The sequence below is a fragment of the Pogoniulus pusillus genome, chromosome 20 (assembly GCF_015220805.1).
Source record: "Pogoniulus pusillus isolate bPogPus1 chromosome 20, bPogPus1.pri, whole genome shotgun sequence".
NCBI lineage: Eukaryota > Metazoa > Chordata > Aves > Piciformes > Lybiidae > Pogoniulus > Pogoniulus pusillus.
In genome coordinates, this window is record NC_087283.1 from 16,908,487 (window position 1) to 16,921,118 (window position 12,632).

At 36.8% G+C, this 12,632-nt stretch overlaps 1 long non-coding RNA gene across 1 annotated transcript in view; it reads right to left on the minus strand.

Annotated features, from left to right (window-relative positions):
• Positions 1-1,541: 1,541 nt before the first annotated feature.
• Positions 1,542-12,632, minus strand: part of LOC135184227 (uncharacterized) — an 88,661-nt gene continuing 77,570 nt past the window's right edge. Inside the window, exons 2-3 of the long non-coding RNA XR_010305924.1 lie at positions 2,798-2,942; positions 1,542-1,653 (exon numbers count right to left, since the gene is read on the minus strand). This is a non-coding gene — a long non-coding RNA (uncharacterized LOC135184227). The remainder of the gene's footprint in view (positions 1,654-2,797; positions 2,943-12,632) is intronic.

Below are 12,632 nucleotides of genomic sequence, written 5' to 3' on the forward strand. Positions count from 1 at the left end.
AATGCCGATGGGGAGCTGCGTCATGGTTTAAGTTGCTTTCAATTCATAATTTTACTTCACAAAATAAGGTGCCATAATCCCATCTTGGGGTTATCTTTGGGTGTCTGCAAGAGTGTCCTTAGCCCTATCCACAAACCTTCAAGAAATTCATGTCTGTCACAAAAAAGCTTTAGGAGTGTACTGCTATCAGAAAATATGTGCAAAAACACTTTTCTTCCCAGGAAAGAAGTAAAATGAAGGTGATAGTCTGGAATGGTTGTGAACTGGTGTTTATTTGACATTGAGTATTTATCAAATGGCTGACAATAGCTTTCAGAGCTACGTGACCAGTAGTCACGCACACAAGCCTTTTGAGAGTCCCATGGTTTATTACTTGTAAGTATTTTATATTAAGCATATGGAATAAACACATGCAAAATTCCAGACACATAGCACTCTGACATCTCAGTAATGCCAAGGAAACACACAGGTGCCTTTGCTTGATTGTTATGTATGGATTCTGCCTCTTATTAGTGCTGAACTGTTCTATTCCAGTCAGCACATCCCAAGGCTACATGGCACTTGGTTGGGGAGTACAGGGCAGCAACATGAGTTTCATGCCTTAAAACATCATCTGAAGTACGCAGTAGTTTCCTAATTTACACCTCATATGAACTATATGTAAATATACAGAGCTGTCCACTATGTACGTGTCTGCTACTTAGATTCTTTTTTCCATTCATATTGGTAAGCAAATATCAAATTCAAACTATTTGCAATTCTATAATTTTAAGGAACTGGTAAATGCATCCCTGGTATTAGGTCACAAAATGCTGATACAGGAACAGTGGGATCCTGGTAACACAACGTGCTGAAATGCACAGAACACATTCAGCTTCAAGCTAATAACAATTGTAGCAAGCAAACTCAGCACAATTTTTCCAACATGGCACACAAATGTCAGAGTCCCCTCCTATGCTGTATAAATGAAAATGCGTGTGATGGACATGCCATATCTGTAGTATCAGTCCTGCCAATAGATACTGGCCAACAACTGAAGTCCCTCTTGATCGACAACAGAAAAAATAAGAGAAGCCTCAATCAACACCAAACATGCTGGCATAAATCTTTACAAGTGCAAGGCAAGTGCCTTAGACTTGTTCATATTGTTTACAAGTAAGGTTTTCAGGTAAGCCTCTCAGAATCCATCAATTTCACACTGACTTCAAATACATCTGGAGTACTATACTGCATATTAAAAAAAAAACACAAACCAGAGCCACTGGAGTATTACTGGCCCCTTTACACTTCCTAGGAAGATAAATAAACAACTTAAATGCCTTTTACAGAATACATGGCACAATGGGCTTTAGCTGCAGCCACAAGCTTACTTCTTTCTCCTACAGTTCTCTTGATAGCAAGTTATTACCAAAGTCTTTCACCCACACATGGTCAACTAGTTGAAACCAAGAACTCTACCTTCCCCTCCCCACAGAACATGATCATTTAACTGGCTTACCTGACTGTTTAATTCTATGTTAAATTTGCCCTTATGTGTATCGCAAGCTTACCTGTAACTGGGAAAACACGGATGTTCTAAGTCTTCATCATCTCTGCATTAGTATGGTGAATTTCTAAATGGGATAGATGAATTTCTCCATCTGAAGAGAAAATCTGGAAGAAATGGCAAAGAAACAATTTGTAAATCTATCCTTGAAGTACTTACAAAGACAGTACTGTATTTATTCTCATATACAAAAATGTGATTGCCATGTTCTAAATCAGACCAAATATATAACAAGCTTAAATAAATTATGCATAGGCCAAATATCTAACTGGCTTAAAGGAAATCTACGTAAGACTCTACAAAAGACTGTGTCAACATAAACATAAAAGATTTGAGGTTTTGAAAACCCAGCCTTGAACAATACTCTTCTGATTAACCACAACCTCTAGATGGTCTTTGTGGGTTCCAGACAACAGTTGTATTCATAAGGCATCATGATGCATACCTGGCTTATTTTTAACAGTAATGTAGATAGGGGTAATGGTTTTGATATTACTTAAAATAACATCCAGTGTAAATATTACTTTTAAGAGAACAACTTGAGATATCCTCACATTTTTATCCATACAGGATTTTGAGATTTGTTGAGCAACGTATTATTTTAAAAGAAAATTTGTAATTTGTTTAGTATTTCAGAAATGAACAAAATAGACCCTTCCACTTCAATACCTCTGGAATAATGTCCATGGCTTAACAGTGGTATTAGTCCAAATGCAAGTCACCAAATTTCCTTAGATTAGCACTGTTTTTTTTTTTAAACACAAGTTCTTAATTAATTGACCTTCTTGATACTATAAGCTATAGAAGATCAACTACATAAAAATGAGATGTCAAATCTTCTCCATAGATCAGGCATAATGTTATTTTCATCATATCTTTATGAGACATCAGATATGTTAATATTTATGGAGTATACACTGAGGAATACTGCTAGAATTAATAAATAATAAAGCTAATATTTTTTGCGAAATAAATCATCAGATATCTCATTATAAACTGGATGTCTTCAGTTGTAGATAATTTATACAGTAATAAATAACAAGAGAGCACAGTTTTGATAGAATTATATTTCACTATTTTAAATATCTCACCACTCACTTAAGAATGTATTATTTTGTGTTCAAAACCATGGAAATAGACAGAACTGGTTTGGAACTGAGGGTGCTTTCAAACAAAGAAAGATGCCTCTAATGTCTTAGCTTTATATTAGTGAATAGGTGTGTATAACATGTAACTGTTTCTGAAACATACCTGAGAATCATCCTAGGCATCCATGGCAAGACACAGCTCAAGAGATGTTTAGCCCATATTTTCATTATCTCAACAACAACAGATTTCTTCCCTATCTAATGAAGTACTGTCTTGCAGGTTTCACTATTGCTGTTTTGAGTCCTACCTATAGAAGGGAAATAAAGAACCAAAAAAGGGATGAGGCATTTGGTGGGGTTTTGTGCAACAATTAACAGATTCATGAGTTACACTTTATAAAGATCTTGCATAAAGTTTTGTTACATCTAATGATATGACAATAAGATATGAAAGAATTTGGTGCATGTTTATTGTGCTATTGAGTACTGCTTACAAGTTTGTCTCATTTCTGAGGTATCTAGTCTTATGTTTCGATTTTGTAAAGCTTCTAACAAACATGCAGCTCAGTCTTTCAATGCAAGGACTCTGAGAAGAGCTGTAGGATTGGCCCCTTCAACCTGTAGCTTGGGTTTTCTAAGTGTGCTAGAGGATGCAGGTATCCAATTCTCATTGAGAGGAGATGGGAACCGGTGCTAATCTCCATTACACTCCTTCACTTGTAAAATTCTAGACAGTTTTCCTTGACACAAGACATGTCTTTATTCTCTTTCTAATCTATGTCTGGTATGCATTGTGGAAGTGTTAATTAACTGATAGCAACATAATTATGAAAACGTTGCTATGAAACATAGTAATTCAGTTTCAGAGGCTAACAATGAAATAGAAACAGAAATCTAAACCAGCAGCTTGCTGCCAAACACAGTGTAAATATGAATATCAACAGGAGGTTATGATTACAGCTCCGGAACCTTCCAACTAACTCATGGCTCTATCGCTTTATTTTCTTACAGCTCTCTCCCATTTTCTGCAGAGTTCCTAATCTATACACAGTATATCACTATGAGATTTACATATGATTTTAGTAAATCACTAAGCCCATTCTGCTATTGAATTTCTCAGTATGTGACTTAGCGAACTGGGTTTATGTCAAAAGCACATTAAAAAAAGATAAGCCTAGACAGCATTTTCAGCCTACAACAGATAAGTTAGCACTGTATTGTTTAGTCTTCTCTGTCTGCACCTAAAAGACAAGGTGATGATTTGTTTAAACATTAGGAGTTTTAAACATATACTAATCAAATGTTATCTAAGAAGAGCTTAGAGGGAAGTTATACATAAAATTGATGTTTAATTGTTTAGAAGTCAGGGACCTATGAAACCAGAAGCTAAGTGAAGGCATAAACTGAATTATCCACCGGGTGGATTCCATTACATTTCTCTCTCTGCAAAATTAACATCCTGATCACACAAACAGTAGTGTTATAACAGACGGTAAAATGCCACCTAGCCAGTAGGAAAGCAACAGAATGTTATTTACTCCAGTTGCCATTGTTTTTAAAAGCACTGTGACAATTCATACAGTGAGAATATGGTTCTCTAGAATCTACAAAATACACCCCCCCCCCCCTTTTTTTTTTTTTTTTTTTGCTAAGATGAGGTTTGGTCTTTTTATCCTATAGTAGCAATACTGTTGAGAGGGGGGGGAAAAAGCACTACACGTTTACACTGAATTTTAATGATACTATTATACACACAAGCAAAACTTCTTTATCCAAGAAAATAGATATCAAAGTTATCATGAAAGGAACAAAACCTGATAGATTTTTAACTTCCCAACTCCTAGAGATATCTAATCCTCCTAGGAGTGTCCTAGGACTGCCACTTCGAAGTCCTCTTTTCAGGAATTCTCTGAAGCAGTAGCTATACAGTAAGTGACACAAGATAGACAGTGAGGACATCAAAGAAGCAAAAGAGAATGGTGTAATAACATAAAATTAGCGTTTTTCTTACTCTGCCTATGCTATATACTGAAAATAGCATCATTAGAGGAACTTTAAAAGCTGCTGCCAGGGCTCAGGAAAGTAGGAAAAGGGGCCCAAAAACATGGCTCAGAGTCACTCTGTTTTCATCTTTCCTTAATTTGCCATTGGAGTCAACCAAGCATAAACAGATGATGTGAGATGTGGACTTGCACATCCACCAAATTCACAGAATGACAAAGGTTAGAAGAGACCTCTGGAGATACCTAGTTCAGCTTCACCATCAGAGGAAGTTCATCTAGAGCAGGTTGCACAGGGCAGCACCCAGGTGGTTTTGAATTACTCCAGAAGCTGGATTTGGCTTTTGAGATCTCCAGTGTCTTTATCTTTCCTTATTTATGGATCAAAGACCTATGCACTGAAATATAAAGTCTAAAGTATAAACCACAGTTCCTTATTTTGAGGATCTGCCTGTCCTACAAGACTCACACAGAGCATTTGAACCTTATCCAAAATTAACAACACATAAACCACAAAATTACAGGAATAAGTGTTGTGCACCCAGGGCTTTGAGCATTCGATATCTGCTTCATGCCAAAAGGCAGCAAGAAGTTCATCATCTTTTCTACTTGAATTTTGTGTGAAAATAAGAGCTCAGGGGAGCAAACTTCCTAGAAAGACAGGTAACATCACTGTTAAGTTCCCCCACAATGTCCTGGCTGATATCTACAGATAAGCATTATGGCATACAAAGAGAAACTGGACCAAAATAAACTTGTTATATATGCAATTTTTCAAAACATTACAGGAAAGGGACTAAACCTCTCTGAAATACCAGGAAGAGGTTATTTTGTGCCTTTTTTTAACATAGGAATTCTCTGTGTTCATCCAAGGTAAACAGGCAAGCATTAATAAGGTAAGAACATGGACATTGTTTGGGATTAAATTAAAACCATTTGCTTTATGCACACTCATTTCCTTTTTTACTACTCAATTCCCCTATGATGCCATCTGATCACTTTTTGAATGTCCCCTGTGCTTTTGCCTTAACAATCTTGCCTGGTAGGCCATTCCACACGTTTGTGATTCTCGGCATGAAAAAAATGCTTCCTGACATCTGTTCTGAATTTGTTTCTCTTTAATTTCCATTTATGCTTCCTTATCCTAACATCTGTGTCATTCTGAAGACGGTAATTCAGATTGACGTTATCTGTGCCATTTAAGATTTTACATTTTCCAGCTAAAAGCTACTCGTAACCATGTAGTGGTTTTGTAGGTCTTATCAATAGTTAGCTTAGAAACATTTCTTAGTTGCAATTAATATGATTTAGGTTATACTTTGGCTTTGTTGCTGAGGTTTTTTAATTCTCTTTCCAGGCACATTTCTTTCAAATTGAGGGCCAGCACTGTACTCAGTGGGCCAGTTTCAGCCCATAGGTCTTTCCCACAGCTGTTGTATATGAAGAAATGCAGCACAATTTGGCCCAGTAAGCTTATACCGGAGTATCAAGAGGACTGCATATTATGCTAATTCCTGCTGTGGGTTAATAATGTGCCTTTGGTAGCTCTACATATCTGGCACTTAGGAAAGGTTTCAATTGTTTCAACAGCTTGAATATAGGAACTGGGTGATCAAACATGCCCAGTGAATATTACATATTGATAATTTCACCCCATTTTTTTCAGACAGCCACAGAAGTAAAAAATTATGAATTTTTTACTAGTTTTCTCAAGTCTACAAAAGAAGCTGGGAATGTTTTTTTCTGCTCCTTTAAATAACAAAGACTGAAACTCAGGTATCTCCTTTTACCTGCCCTTCATGAAACAGATAAATTCCAAGAGATGGACTGCTGGAGCCTAGGCTCACATCAAGCAAAACAATTAACAGCACATTTAACAGCAATTAGCAAACAGGCCCATTTTGTATGGTTGGTTACTATGATCCAGAGTTTAAAATATGCAGTTCCTACTGTCAGGAAAAAAAATAAATGTAGAAGCAAAGCAATATGGTAACTGATTATAGAGTCTGGACTATGGGTTCATGTTGGAAGAACATAAAACATCAACTATTGATCCCTCTTCTGTGAGAGTAAAGAGGCAGAATTCATAGAGAGCTGTGTCTAAAGGCACAAGCATTTCTGTTTTGTTTCAGAAATACACAGATTAGATTATTTTAAATTATTTGACATTATCAAACAATTAGCAGTACTCCAAGTATTTTTTTACCTTGCTCATGACTGTCGAAATAGTTTATCTAGCATGTGCCAAAAGGGGCTAGTGAACAAGGAAACTGGTACTGACCCAAAAGATTCAAACAATAATTGGTAGCACTTAGTTGCTCTACATAAGATTTCCTCTAAAGTATAACTTCTTACAGTATTTCTGAAAACACTGAAATAAATTTTAAAACCAGCATTTGATTTTATTCCACCACATGTTTTGAAAAATACACTTAGACACCAAAAAGATTTTGATACATCAGTTTCAGTTATTCTCAAGTTCATAATTTTCTTCCTGAATATGAGCAAATAATACACTTCAAAGTATTATTATTCAATTTACCTCTTATAAGGGTGTAAGGAAATCAGTACAGTCTGTTTTTCCATACTTAGAGTTCATGTTCAGTCTAACTAGGTTACCCAGGCTTTTGTGATGGAAAACTCTGTGACTGTCATTCAAAACATGTTTATTCTACATGGTAAAATATAAGGTAAGGGTGACATCAATTTTGCTCTGTAAAGGATTATCTTGGTTCATTCATCTACATCAAGTAGTGGGCTTTGAAATATCTGAAAATGATTCACCTTATATCTCTAAAATGTCTAATGAGAATAAAAACCGAAGTCATAAGATATTGTGAAAGTAAGCATGATGGAGATGCATGTGGCTGTGTGTAGGAGGGGAGACTTGTTTTTCAAAATGAGGTACTCAAGAAGTAATCTCTCACCTAAAATGTGTTTCACACCAAAGTAAAAATCCTACTCAGTGTAGCCAGCAGAGAACTGCATATTGAGCAGGCTAATGCGGCAAAGGAGGAAGAGGAAGGAACTCTATCAATATCTGTTTTAATTAGAGGTGAGGGAGGAAGATATTTTACATATTATTTACAGTTTGTGCAGTTCCCTTTCTTTTAGACTGGGACTGCAAACAGCAAACTGGCATTCCAATTATTTCTGGTGAGGAGTGCGACTGCAACAATACTCAGCACTTCTGGAGCAAAACCAGACACTTACTTTCCATGTTGTCTTTTAGGTTGCTTAATTCAGGCAAGGAAAAAGATATTTTCTCAAAATGTTTGATATTGTGGAAAACAACAGAAATTCCTGTACTTCCAAGTAACATTTCCTGTCTTACAAAGCAGGCCTGTTTCACTGCCCCTGTTCTATCTCAGCTCCTTCCCTGATTAAAAGGTAAGTTTCTTTCATGGTTATATCATTTTAAAACCTATTCAGATGTGATAACATTTTTGCTCCTGTATCTTGGCAACATGATTTATTCTGTTAACACTGAGTGTTACAGTCTGAAAAAGCTGTACCATCTGGATTGAATTAATAGCCTACCCAGAAAAATAAATGAGAATGGTCTACTATAATTAACATGAAGGTAAAGTATATTTAACAGATTATTATAATTAATATATCAGTTACTGATTTCCTGCTAAACAGAGTTGTGAGCACATGATATTGAGATTAGTTACCCTTTCTGTATGTGCCTAGTAAAAATGCAATAGAAGAGCAGATCCAAAGAATCAATAATATTGACCTTAAGTTTACGAATAGCAGATATGCAATTTCAGGCAGAGAGAGGCAATGCAGGGTATTATGAAATAGCAGTAGAAAATTACTAGTTTTATGAATTCAGATTGAGCACAGTAAAACTCAAATGTGACCTTAAACAAAACAAACTGCCACCAAAATGCACAAGTGATGAATTTAAATACTGCTAAAGGCATCCATCTATGAACATGGACAGGGACAGACTGTTTTCTAAAGCTATCATGATTTGTATTATATAAAATATACAGTAGAAAAATCAACAAAAAGAGATGTGGATTTCATTGAAACTCATCAACACCACTGGATTTTGTCGGTAGGCTTTTCATAAAACACAAATGTTGGTCAAGTTATCACAGGCTACTAAAACATCCAATGGCCATTTAGTAACTTCCTCAACATCTGAGAAATATGAAGTTCAAATTTTTTAGCTACCCCACAAAATGTATTTGCTTCTATTCAAGGGTCTTAGATGTCCTTACAGCTGAACTGCCATAACACCGACAATAGGTATCAGAGAAAAATTTACAACTGCACAATTAATATTTATGCATCTTTATCTTTCATATTGTGCAGTAACAAATTCAGAGGCTCACATCCAATTGAAGATTAGCATCTGAAACTAGCACTACTGTTGTTTTGCACTGAAATTAACTGTGGGGTTTGTTGTTTTTTTTTTAAACAGCAGTTTCCAACTGATCACCCCCTCCTTTGCATAATTAGGGCTTTTGTGTCTCCAGATTATCTTTAAACTCATGTTATTATAAATCTTGTTTATTACCGAAAAGACTAAGGGTCATTTCACAATGGCGTTAGGCACATTACAAACCAAGTATGTAGGAGAAGCCATTCCAAAACCCTTGCAATTTAAATAGAGAAGACAAAGAGGACATGAAAGGGACAAATGAAATTCAAATGCAGTTAGAGAGCCAGGGGAATTCCTTCCTTTTCTCCTGACTTTGACTTTATGCATAGACACAAAAGTTAAGTGCTACACAATGGTAATATTTTTATACACAGTTGGCATGGCAAAATGATGAAATACTTGCAAACAAAAATACAGATAATCACACAAAGAAAACTAAACCCAACATAGCTACTAAGCACAGAGGTCTTGTAAAACAATAAGAAAAAAAACAAACAAACTGAATTTAATGAGGTTTAAATTATTTTTTTAACGAAACAAACAAAAAAGAATCAAGAAACATTAATTGGCACAACTTTTTGCTTGTGGAATTACTCTTGGATATTAATAGGTTGCAGAAAACACTGAACAAAAGACTGGGAAACTGATGGGAGAGAACATTCAGTGTTTACACAATTTCACAATTGTATACATAGCTGAAGAACTGATAAAGTAATTTGTCTCAAATTCCTTTAGCTGATTTCTGTAAGATAGAAAATAAAATCCACCAGAAAACAGTTTTAGAAACACCTACATAGAAATTAAGACAAAAGGGCAAGACTTTTGCCATCCTTTCTACATTTATCAGCTAGAATGCTGCTGCTAACACTATCCAAGACTAGTTCATTTACTAGTTCAAGAGATACTTATAAGAAAAGTATACTCCCAGCTCTATCAAATCTGCATTCTTATGTGAAATATCAAGAACACTGTCACATTATTATGTGAACAGCTTATGATAGCTAGGGTTTGCAAAGTAATTTTACCTTAATATTACTGTAGCAACTGTTAAGATTTCAGAGAAATCAAATATATTATAGGATTTGTGTCTTACTGTGGAACTTCTGGTTCCTGACACAGTTCCAAACAAGTGGATCCACTATCTGTTCCAAAGCTGTACATCCACATTCCTGTAAGTCATCTAGACTTGTCTGAATTAGTAGAAAATAATATACAGAAACACCTAAATGAAAAGCAGTTTGGATCATTAGTAATTGTTCTGGACATTCTACAAGTATTTCCATCTTGCTGGCCACTAGTACTGGATTTTTCCTTCCCCGTGTAGATATATTCTCAAGAGACCTGTCCTCTCTTCCATTTCCTCTATAGTCCCTTCTTACCCTTTAGTTTGACCAGCAGGTCTCAACTAAGTCATGGCAGTCTCTTGCCTTCCTTGTCCAATATGTTACACATGGGGATTGAGATCTGTCACACTCTATGGAAAGGATCCTCAAAGATCTGCCAGCTCTGTTCCACTCCTTGTCTCTGATGGCCATTTCTCACGGGGTCCTATGTACTAAATCCTTGAAGAGGTGGAACTTTGTTTTCATAAAGTTCAAAGTTCTGACAATGCTTTTCAGCAGCCTCATACAGCTTAAGACAGTGAACTGCACTAGCTCATAACTGCTGCAGCCCAGGCTGACTTCAACATCCCTGATGACTTCACTTGATTTGTGACCAACAGGTCTGTGATAGTTTGGGAGTTAGCTACTCCCCCACACTAATGAAATCACCCAGACTAAACTCAGCCAGCTAGAAGTTAAGGAAAAAAGCTATATTTACAGCTTGGCACAATATAGAATATGTTGTATATATTTACAATATGTTACTAATATATACAGCTATTTACAGAAATATACAAGTTAAAACTAATACAGAAACACAGTACTCCTCCCACAAATCAGATTGCCAGGAAGTTCACTACCTAAACCTCCTCCCTTTTCTTCCCCTCCCTTCAGAAATAACCAGATCCAGATCAATCCCCATATATTTCACACGATAAATGTGGAGAGATCTGGGGTGAGATGTCAAAAACAGATGAAAAGAAAGTTAGGGGAAATAAAGGGTTAGGTTGGATTAGAGTTAAGGCAGATGCAGACACACACAGAGACCGTTAGAGAGAAGGAACAGAACTCAGAGCTGAGAAGTGTCTTATCTATATTTTGACTAATTGCATTTCTCAGCAAAAGAACAAGGGATATAAGTTACTCTTTTTTCCTTTCTTCTCACAGCTAAGGATTTAATGTCTCAGTAAAATATTCCAATTGGCCTCAAACCAGCACAAAGTCAAACAACACATCTGCTCGTGTAGGGCTGTCAAATTCTTGTCTTAAGATTATTTCATCTAGACACTCCAAGTGTCTCCTGGATTGCCCACAGCTACCTATGCTACTATTCCAACAGATCTCAGGATGGTTAAAATCCCCCACAAGGATGAAAGACGGTGAGCTTTAGACCTGCTCATGGCTACTCTTCAGTGACAACTCCCCACTCTCTATCCACCTCTTCACAGAGAGGGCATCCACTCATCCATTCTTCCCATCCTGCCCCTTCCAAACAGGTTATGGCCATCAATAGCCACATTCTGGTCAGAGAATTTATCCCACCAAGTTTCCATAATTGCCACTGTGTCATTGCCTTCCTGCAGCACAGTACCTTCCAACTCCTCTTTGTTGCCCATGCTGTGTGCATTGATGTAGAGGCACTTCACCTGGGCTGCGGGCCATGTCCCCTTCTCAGAGAGACACCCCCTTGATTTCTCCCAAAGCATTTCACAGGAGCTACTGTCCTGTGTCTTACTACTTTAGGAGCCCCTGGCTTACCTCTGTAAGACTTTCCCATTGCTGCAGTGTTCACAGCATGTTTCAGAGCAACAGGCTGAAGGCCCTTACTATCACCTCATTCTTCCAACCATGGTGTCTCTTCCTGCTACTCCTCACAGACAGTTTTGATATTATTGTCACTATCTCCCACCTCAAGTGAAGCATCATACTGAAGGCTGTCCTTAACCATCTCTCTACTAGTGAGCCTGGTTTTATTCCCCTCCTGCATAGTTTGAAGCCCTCTCAATAAGCCCCACCAACTCATATTTCCTTAATCCAAACCACTTACAAAGTTCATACAACTGTTAAAATCATTTTGCTCATCTTTCGCAGGCACAAAATTGTCAGCTCCCTCTTTTGTACAGGAGCCTGTTACTTGCATAGACATCGTCTGATCCTTTGATTGTTTCTCCTAGGCCTTTGTGTATTTTTTCTCTCTGCTACAATATTTTAGATTGTGAAGACTAAAACTGCCTGTAGCATTCAAATGTGCCTACGAGACTCTAATCTACTCTTCCTTAAGAATTTCTCATTGGTGTATCACGTCTTTCTAGAGTATCTTGCTGGGATTGCCATTAATGAACAAATCTTTTTATAAAAGAATTCATTAATACTGAAGCCTCTCTTTGCTGAGTGGTGATCACATGTGTGAAATAAGTGGGTGCATATATAACCCTACAAATAAGAATGTAGGTAGATCTCTGAGGTCAGTTCCTTCCCTCTGTCCTTGGTGGCTGT